This window comes from Lactuca virosa, chromosome 7 (assembly GCF_052849685.1).
Source record: "Lactuca virosa cultivar CGN04683 chromosome 7, Lactuca_virosa_CGN04683_v6, whole genome shotgun sequence".
Taxonomy (NCBI): Eukaryota; Viridiplantae; Streptophyta; class Magnoliopsida; order Asterales; family Asteraceae; genus Lactuca; species Lactuca virosa.
In genome coordinates this window covers 35,162,130-35,172,088 of record NC_136432.1, presented here as the reverse complement: position 1 = coordinate 35,172,088, position 9,959 = coordinate 35,162,130, and the positions used below count along the sequence as shown (strand labels likewise).

Genomic DNA, 9,959 nt, shown 5'->3' with positions numbered 1-9,959 from the left:
GAATTCTTTAAGATGAGAACCAACATAAAATCTCCAGTACCCCAAATCAGTAAACACAAAACAAAATTATATTGGTGTATGTAACTTTCAAAGAATGAAAACCCTCCATAGCCATGGCACCGCCTTCATCTTCATCTTCATATTCAATCTCATCTTCTACCCTTTTCTCTCTGTAGCCATTGACACCATCACCCCCACACAACCCCTCACCATGAATCAAACTCTAGTCTCTAATGGTCAAGTCTTCGAGTTGGGTTTCTTTAATACAAGCAATAATTTTTACATAGCAATTTGGTATAAACAAATTCAGCCGAGAACGATTGTTTGGGTAGCTAACAGAGACACCCCCATTAATTCATCCACCGGGAAACTAACCATCACTGACAACGGCAACTTGGTGCTCGTAGATAAAGCAGAAACCGCAGTCTGGTCGTCAAATCCATCTACACCGGTGGTGAAGACGGTGGCGCAGCTTTTGGACAACGGTAACTTTGTGCTTCGTCCGGAAAACGATGAGAATCAAGAGAATTATATTTGGCAAAACTTTGATTATCCGACTGATACTCAATTACCGGGGATGAAACTTGGGTGGGACAGGAAATCTGGAATTAATCGGGTTCTCCGGTCGTGGAAGACAAACGAAGATCCGGCGACCGGTGATTACTCATATCAAGTGAATATGATTGGGTTCCGGGAGCTTTTGTTACTGAACAACGACGGAAAAATAATTTGGCGGACTGGGCCGTGGAACGGGAGAAAGTTTAGCGGTGTACCGGGGATGAAAGCGGTGAGTATAATGCAGTTTGAATTTGAGGAGAACTCCGAGGAGATAATTTATTCATTTGAAATGCTGAATGCTTCTCTTTATTCACGTGTGGTTATGAATTCTTCTGGTATTGCTCAAAGATTCGTTTGGGCTGAAACAACAAAAACCTGGAATGTATTCTGGTCTTTCCCCGATGATTATTGCGATAAGTTTAATGAATGTGGGCCCTTCGGCTTTTGTGATGCAAACACTGCACCGATGTGCAATTGCATGACACCCGGATTCGCGCCGAAAAACAAACAAGCATGGGATTTTCGAGATGGGTCCGATGGGTGTGTTCGGAATCGGAGCTCCAAATTGGATTGTGGGTCGGATGGATTTCTGCCATTGAAGAACATGAAATTGCCGGAGAGTTCGAAAGCGTTTGTAGATCAGACGAAGAATTTGAGCGAGTGTGGTGAGATTTGCAAAAAGAAATGTTCTTGTGCAGCTTATGCTAATATGGATGTCACTGAAGGCGGGTCGGGTTGTCTGATTTGGGAAATGGATCTGGTCGATATGAGGCGGTATGCTGATTCTGAAGATGGTGGACAGGATCTTTACGTTAGAGTTGCAGCTTCTGACTTGGGTATGTTTCATAATGCACATTTATATTTTGTTACCCTTCGATCAAGATTTTGAAAATATGTGTTCTTTGATTCTTTATACAATCATTCCAATTCAATTAAACACAACAATTTATTAAGAAGAGTAATTTTCTATATTCTTCATATGGACGCTAATTAATTTTATTTTTATCATATTATTAATAAGCCGTCCAGATTTTTTTATTAGGGTAAACTACTTTTTGGGTCCATGTGGTTTGTACTAGTTTACATGTTCGATCAAAGTGTTGAAATCGATACGGATGGTTCTTGTAATTTTAAATTCCATCGCATTTGGTTTATTTCTTAAGACTCTCATAATTTATTTATTTTTGCCATTGGACCAAAAGTAATAACATCTATAAACTTCATGAACTATTTCTAAAATCATTAGCGAGTGTGAAAGAAAAGTCATACTCTAATAGACTCTTTTGTTCAACATAATCCCTCCACCTCCATCAGTTTATTATTCATTACTTGACAACATCTGTCCACACACACACAACCATCCACCTTCATTTCTGATCAAATCTTCATTTCAATAAGAGAATAAAATCAAAAACATCATCTTCATGGATTGGTGGTGATCTGGAGGAGTCCGTGGGTTTTCCAAAAAGAAAGGGAATAGGCAAGTCATTTCTTTAATAATTATAAACAATTATATGATAATAAAATTAGAAATTGGCAAAAACATGGGTATATTTTTGTCATTTTACACGAGTTTAACGGTTGAGGCTAGAGACAACCGAGAAAAATACCAACTTTGTTGGATTTTTAAAAGCACAAGAACCATCTGTATCAATTGTTCAAAACTTAGGCCAAATCTACAAAGTGCAAACCACATGGACCAAAAATATAATTTAATTTGCCATTTTTAATAAAATATTATTATTTATAGCCCTATTACAATTTATTGTTTAAACTTATAATAATGTTAATATTTTTAATTTTAAAGAAAAAATAGAATAAACTTATATTTTTATTGTTATTTTTTAAACTTTATGATTATAAAAAAATAAAAAAGGTTTATTAAAATTTGTAAACACGTATGTATCAATCAAAAACCTATTATAGAACGAGTTTGATCCTCTTTCTTGGTATTCTTCTTTATAAGTACGATTTTGATTGCTATAATACATGTCTATATGCAATAAAAAATATTTATATTTCTAAACACATTAATATATGTATTTAGACTTCTAAAAAACATATATACATCTAAAACTTAAAAAATATATATATTTATATTTATAAAAACATATTTATATATTTAAAAAATTTATCTATATATTTCTAAAAACATGTTTATACTTCAACATGAATACATATAATATAAAAAAATTAGGATAAAAACATAAATATACTCTATTTTTTAATTAAAAAAATTATATATAAATACGTTTTATACTGTATGAATACATATAATATGAAAAAGTATCAATATATTCATTGTAAAAACGTAAAAGATTACAAACTTGGAAGTATATTTCAAATATACTGAAACATATGATAACATAACGGTAAAAATAGAAAAAGTTGCAAAATTTATGCATCTAAAAAAAATTGCTCTTTTAAACCTTCATTTTAAACAAATTGTAGGATATCCCAGTAATCAAAGCTAACCAAAGTCTAGTTCTAGAATGGCTTCGTTGATTTTTTTTTTCTCTTTTTTATTCATTTTTTTAACTAGTAATTAATTATGTGAGAATCTTTGACAGTTTTAACGACCCATTCATCAATGAGCTTAGCATAACAAAGACAGTTTGTTAATTAAGCTTTTAAGCAACACCATAAATTGGTCTTTTCACGAAGCGATTGGGAAAATTGTTCTAAATGTGATAATTAAAACAAACATCAACATCACTGATTTATATAATAATGAAGAAAAAAAAACCATTAATTAAATATTTAAAATGACTGATGAAAGAAATTATGACACCATTGTATGTTATGGTCGATGTGTTAAAACTATAATCAGTAATATTAAATCTGTGAAATACTAAATCGTTGTTTTTCTGAAGAGAAACTTATTACATAGGTTTTGCCTTCAAATTCTTTTGTTTGACATGCGAGTTCGTAGGTTTGACCAGCAAAAAATGACCAAAACTTTAGAAAAAAAAGATTGACATAAGAAACTATTGTTCTTTATATACTGCCAGAATTGTTTATATTTTTATGAAAACCATTAATTATTGTGGTAGCAATCTTCAAATACCATTTTCACAGGAAAAATAAAGATTTCACTGATAAAATGAAGTGAATTTCTTTTTAAAAAAAATGGTATATAAAAAAAACTGAAAAAACTAATGAAGGCATGTGAAATTAGTGGTTATTTAATAAAAAAAACTTTATTTTCATCTATATTTCGGATAAAGCATAAAAATTGTCTTTTTCACAATAAAAAAAAAAAACATTTTTTTGTCGCATGAACATCATTTCAAATCCAAACCTCGATACATATTAAATACAATACAACGGATTATGTTTTTACATAACAAATATTACAAATCGTAGTTTATTTTCTTGCCCATGAGGCCATGAATGACCATACTTCAAAATAAGTAGCTATCTTTTGGTCCAAAAGTTTCTTTAATTTGTCATCTTGATAATATAATCAGTAGTCAAAAGTTTTATTTAGGCATGTTTTACCCAAGTTGTTCTTTTGGAAGAAAACAGACTCACGTAATGTGTATCTCATGCATTAATATTATATACAACATTAGACTTCGTTACTTTGGGGGACACACAAAAACTTACTTTGGCAGTTTGGTGAAATTTATCATATGTATTAAAAGTTGTAGATTTGCCTTGGATTTTACAATTTCAGATATCATTAAGTACGAATCTATTCACTGTAGGCGAATCACCGATGACTAAAAGTTCTAAAAATAGCTCCGGCAGCAACAACAAAGTTGTCAAACTTGTTGGCATTACCATCGGTGCTAGTGTGGTGCTGATATTTCTAATTATACTCTTTCACTTGATGAGGAAGAAACTACAAAGGTTGAAAAAACTAGAGTCAGATATACCAGGTAATTTTTAACTTTGAGGAGTATAAATATCATTAAATTAACATAGAAAATAATTTAAAATCACATTAACACTTAAAGATTTCTAAGGTCAAAATAGGTTGTTTTCTTGATTCACATATGACTAGTATACTTTTTTAATGATCAAAATTAGCTCCAGAAAAACGAGTCAAAGATTTCACATTAAAAGATGGGGTGGTGGTGCCAAATAAAAGAGATTATTATGGTGAAACAAAGACAGATGAACTTGAGTTACCTTTGTTCGATTTTATGACACTTGTTATGGCTACAAACAACTTCTCGAACTCAAGTAAACTTGGGCAAGGCGGGTTCGGGTGTGTTTATAAGGTAAAGTATCTTCAACGTATTAACAATTGAAATACCCACAAATTGCATAAAATAGCAAATTACTTTACTCTTTCTACCCATATAAACAACATACTATACATTTTACTCATAATGACAAGTTACTTAACAACATACTTTCTTTTATCTACGGATTATACCAACATTTTACCTGAAAGTTACAAAATACTTACTAGTGTTAGATTACATATTATTATTATAATAGCAAAAAAAGAACAAGTGCATTGTTATTATTAGTAAATAGATGTACTTATTTTGCTACTATTCTATGGCTAAGAAATGCATTTAAGTTGTTAACATGAGTAAGAAATTAAGTATATTTTTTTATAAGTTTCATGATACATATTTTGTTGTTATCGGTGAAGAAATATAAGTATATTGTTATTATGGGTACAAAAGTATAACTAGTGTTGTCGGAAAAAATAGTGCATTCCCTATATTGATATCAAGAGTATAAAATGTTATTTAAGTTTCCCTTTTAAATTATTGTGTCGTGATAAACATGAGAACATCAAGAAGATTTTTGTTGTTGGTAATACAGGGTACATTAAAGGAAGGTGAAGTTGTAGCGGTAAAAAGACTCTCAAGAATTTCTGATCAAGGGATTGAAGAACTTAAAAACGAGGTTCAGTTAATCGCGAAACTCCAACATCGGAACCTTGTTCGAGTATTAGGTTGTTGCATTGAAGCCGAAGAGAAGTTATTGGTTTATGAGTTCATGGAAAATAAAAGTCTCGATATGTTCCTTTTTGGTAATTTTTTCACAGGCTTTATTTTTTTTTCATTCGATACATATTTTTTATTCAAATCTAAGGTGTCTTTTGAAATAATTATAGACAAAGAGAAAAACGTTACTCAGTTGGAAAATCAGACTCGAGATCATATGTGGGATTGCTCGAGGGATTCTTTATCTTCATCAAGATTCAAGATTTAAGGTCATTCACCGGGATCTAAAAGCTAGTAATATTTTGCTCGATAGACAAATGAACCCGAAGATATCTGATTTTGGTATGGCACGGATTTTTTGGGGTGATCAAAATGTAGCGAAAACAAAGAAAGTGGTTGGAACATAGTAAGTAACAATCTATTTATGCAAACTAATATCATTGTAGTTTTAGACTTATTATATTTCTCAAATTTCTTGTAGCGGTTATATGTCACCTGAATATGCAATGGATGGGCATTTTTCAACAAAATCAGATGTGTTCAGTTTTGGAGTTTTGGTTCTCGAGATAGTAAGCGGTAAAAAGAACACCGGATCATGTTATACAAGTAGTCAACACAACCTTCTGAGACAAGTAAGTATTAAGATAGTGTTTGAATTATAGTAATACAAAAGGAATAAAATGAAGCATTATGTGGCATTAAATAGATCTTGTTTGTTTATCCTTATGTACAAATGAATCTGAGCTTTCTTTGATGATTGTGATTATTTATCTTTAGGCAATTTTCATTCATTTGGAGAGATCTGTTCTTTCCATTTCCTTTTTAATGGAATGAAATGATTTATTATATAACTACTTTATAAAATTCAGTAATATTTAAAAAAAAAATCAAAACTTTAACTAAGTTAACTTTTGTTATTTTATAAAGATTAAGAATCGACTTTGATTATAATTTTACTTTACTTTCATTATACTCAATTTTGATTTTGTTTTATTTTATAAACAAGCCTTTAAAGATTAATTACTTTCCACTGTATGAAATATTTATTATATATTTCAAATGTTATGAAATATGTTCATATGTAATTTTTTCTTTCATATATTTTTAATTTTTTAATATTAATTTTCTAATAATTTGTTGCTTTCGTTTAAACTAATAAACATGACAATATAATATAACGACTCATTAAATTACATTGTTCATTCCCTTGCTTTGTTAATTTTATTTCATCATATCAAACATACCTTAACTATGATAGATTAAGAAATTCTAACCATTTCTTGATATTATCTTATATGTAACGATTACAACGATTTTAGACATGGACGTTATGGAACGAAGGCAACGCTTTAGAACTACTAGATGAATCTATCAGGGCCAATATTTTTGAGAACGAAGTATTAAGATGCATACAAATTGGATTGTTATGTGTTCAAGAACATCCGGAAGATAGACCTAACATGTCAAATATATTGTTGCTACTGTCCAGTGAAATCGCACAAATATCACTACCAAAATATCCTGGATTCTTTATTAGAAAAAGGAACACTGAAACAGAATTTTCTAGAATACAAGATGATTCAAGGAGCATAAACGAAATCACGGTATCAATATTACATGGTAGATAGTGCAAGTAGGTTAGGAACCATCTACAATTGTACAACATTTTATTCTATTTCTTTATTACTTTTGCTTTATTAAATATCTTAGTACAAGAAAGTGGAGATTATGTCATGTTTTCCATATCCATGCTCTTCTCATCTATCCTTTCCTCATCCCTAAATGAATGAGTTTCAGGGACTCCTTCAATTGTAATTTGGCTATCTATTCATATATCATGTAATAAGCATAACAATGAATAGTTAGTAGATTAAACACCATAAGTGATGCATATTACATAACATGAAGAATGAGAAAGCATACTACAAACATATCAAGATCCATATGTACTTATTTTACACCTTCAAACTCTTGTAATTTTGCTTCATTGATTATGATACAGTCCATGATCTCCTTTGTAGTGTACTTTGACAATTAGGATCCTTTGTAGCTTCAAGAAGACCCTAGCATATGAAAAAGTAAATTAGTAATTGTTATTAGAAAGTGTTATAAATGATAAGTAAATAATGGAATCATTGTTATTACCTTGTGTTGGTCACTGATGACACTTAATCCCCTACCATCCTCTAATGAATGGTCTTCAGTAACTAGTTCTAAGAACCATTTTCAATTAACCTTGTTTTCAACCTCAATAACATCCCATGTTATAGGGTAAACTTGATTGTTTTCATCTCTACCTATTGAAGTTATTAGCTCACCCTTACATTGTCCCTTTAAGAAACAATCACCCATGCCTATTACCATTCGACATCCTCTTTTCCATCCCTCTTTGATTGTTTTAAAACAAATATATATTCTATGAAAATTTGTATCAGGGTTAAGGTTAACATAAATCCTAACTATACTGCTTGGATTGGACCTCATCAACTTATGTTTGTAATCCCACACTCTCGCGTAATGGTTACTCAATTTGCCATTAACTAAGGACAGTGCCCTACACCTTGCTTTATAGCACTTTGACCATGAGACCTTGTAGTGAAATTTACTTTGTATAATTTCCTATATTTCCTTTTTTAAGCTTGGTTTAGTTATCAATTCTTTCACAAATTTCTTTGCTAACCAAGTTGGATTCATAAGTGTTGAATTATTAAAATTCCTAACACATATATGCATGTCATTCGTCTTCTTTACCTGGAATGATTTTTCAGTACTCATCCATGAAGCCCTAACCATGAAAGGGAAATTTTCTAGATCACTTTCATATACAAGTATACAACCACTAATCTAACCTTATCACACTTCTTGAAACGAATTTGAAAACCCTTATAGATGGAACGATTTGTTAAACATAGTTTTAGATGACGTATGAATTCATACTTTTCTCCACACACTGGTGTCATAACATTTCATCTGGCCTTCGGATCATGGGTGACATACTAGAATCTATCTTCCTCACTATCTTCCTCATCATCTACTTCTCATCCAAGTCCACTTCATGATGGTCTACTTCAGCTAAATGCGCTTCATCATTAATCTCATCATGCAGAGCATTTAGAAACTCATCTTTGCGTCTTGAAATAGGTTTTCTTTTGAAATACTCATCAAGTTGAACGTCGATGGTGTCCGACTCAAATAGTTCATCCATCGACAAAAGCTTAGGATGAAATGAGGGAATGTTAGGAAGAAAATGTTGGATGAAAAAGAGACAAATGGATTTTCTTTTAAAAAACCTAAATTAATGAGGTTAACATACACAATCCCCAACTAATGACCACATCAACAAGGGTAACCAGTTAAATGAGGGTTACCAGGTATAATAGGTTAAAGTGAACGATTTATCTGGTTTATGGGCTCTTTTATTAAATAAAATTAATGACTTAGTCCTTAATTTTTTCAAAATAATAGGATTTTTTTACAAATTACCCTTAAAATTTTGATTTGTACCAAATCCATAAAAAAAGATTAAATGAGACCAAAATAGAAAAAATATTCTTTTTTTAATGAGAAATCTCCATTAAAGTCCCATTATTTTACCTTAATCTATGAATAAGTCCCAAACTAAAATTTATTTACGATAAAACATGAATTACCGGTAAAAGTGACGATTTGACTATTTTTTCCTGGTTTATTGGTTTCCTTGCTGACATGGACGCAATAAAGTCTCATTATTTTACCCTAATTTACGAATAAGTCTCAAACTAAAATTTATTTACGAAAAAACATGCCTTTTCTCATTTGAAATTTCTTATAACTTAATCAAATCTATCCATCTCATCAGCTAATTTAATGATTATGTGTTTAAGTCAGCAATAAAACCGGTAAAATGTGTGTTATAGGATAAGTTATTGCTAGTTTATGTAATTATTATAGTATTTGTTGGATTCATTTTGATATTCCAAAAAAAAAATACAATGCAAAAGGATATCAAGTTTTACGATAGACATATCATTACATAATCCAATCTATCCATCTCATCAGCTCATTTAATGATTATGCGTTTAGGTTAGCAATAAAACCGGTAAAATGTGTATTATAGGAGAAAATGGTCAAATCATCACTTTTACCGGTAGTTTATGTTTTTTTCGTAAACAAATTTTAGTTTAGGGCTTATTCGTAAATTATGGTAAAATAATGAGACTTTGATGCATATAGGTCTGTAATGTATCAAATAACCACTTTTACCAGTAATTTATGTTTTTTCGTAAATAAATTTTAGTTTGAGACTTTTTCGTAAATTATGATAAAATAATAAGACTTTAATGGAGAGCTTCGGTATAGATTTGGATTTTTTTTTTCCTCCAATAAAGCATGTTTTCAAATGGGCCATATTTATTGTTCAAATAATATTCTAATGAAAGTACTCAATGTCTGAATGTTTTTTTTACTAACTTTATTTTAAATTATTTGTTATTTATATATCTTTTTACC

General features: G+C 30.5%; 1 pseudogene; it reads left to right on the top strand.

Moving 5' to 3' along the window:
- Positions 1–7,214, top strand: LOC145123287 (receptor-like serine/threonine-protein kinase SD1-8; annotated as a pseudogene).
- Positions 7,215–9,959: the final 2,745 nt, after the last annotated feature.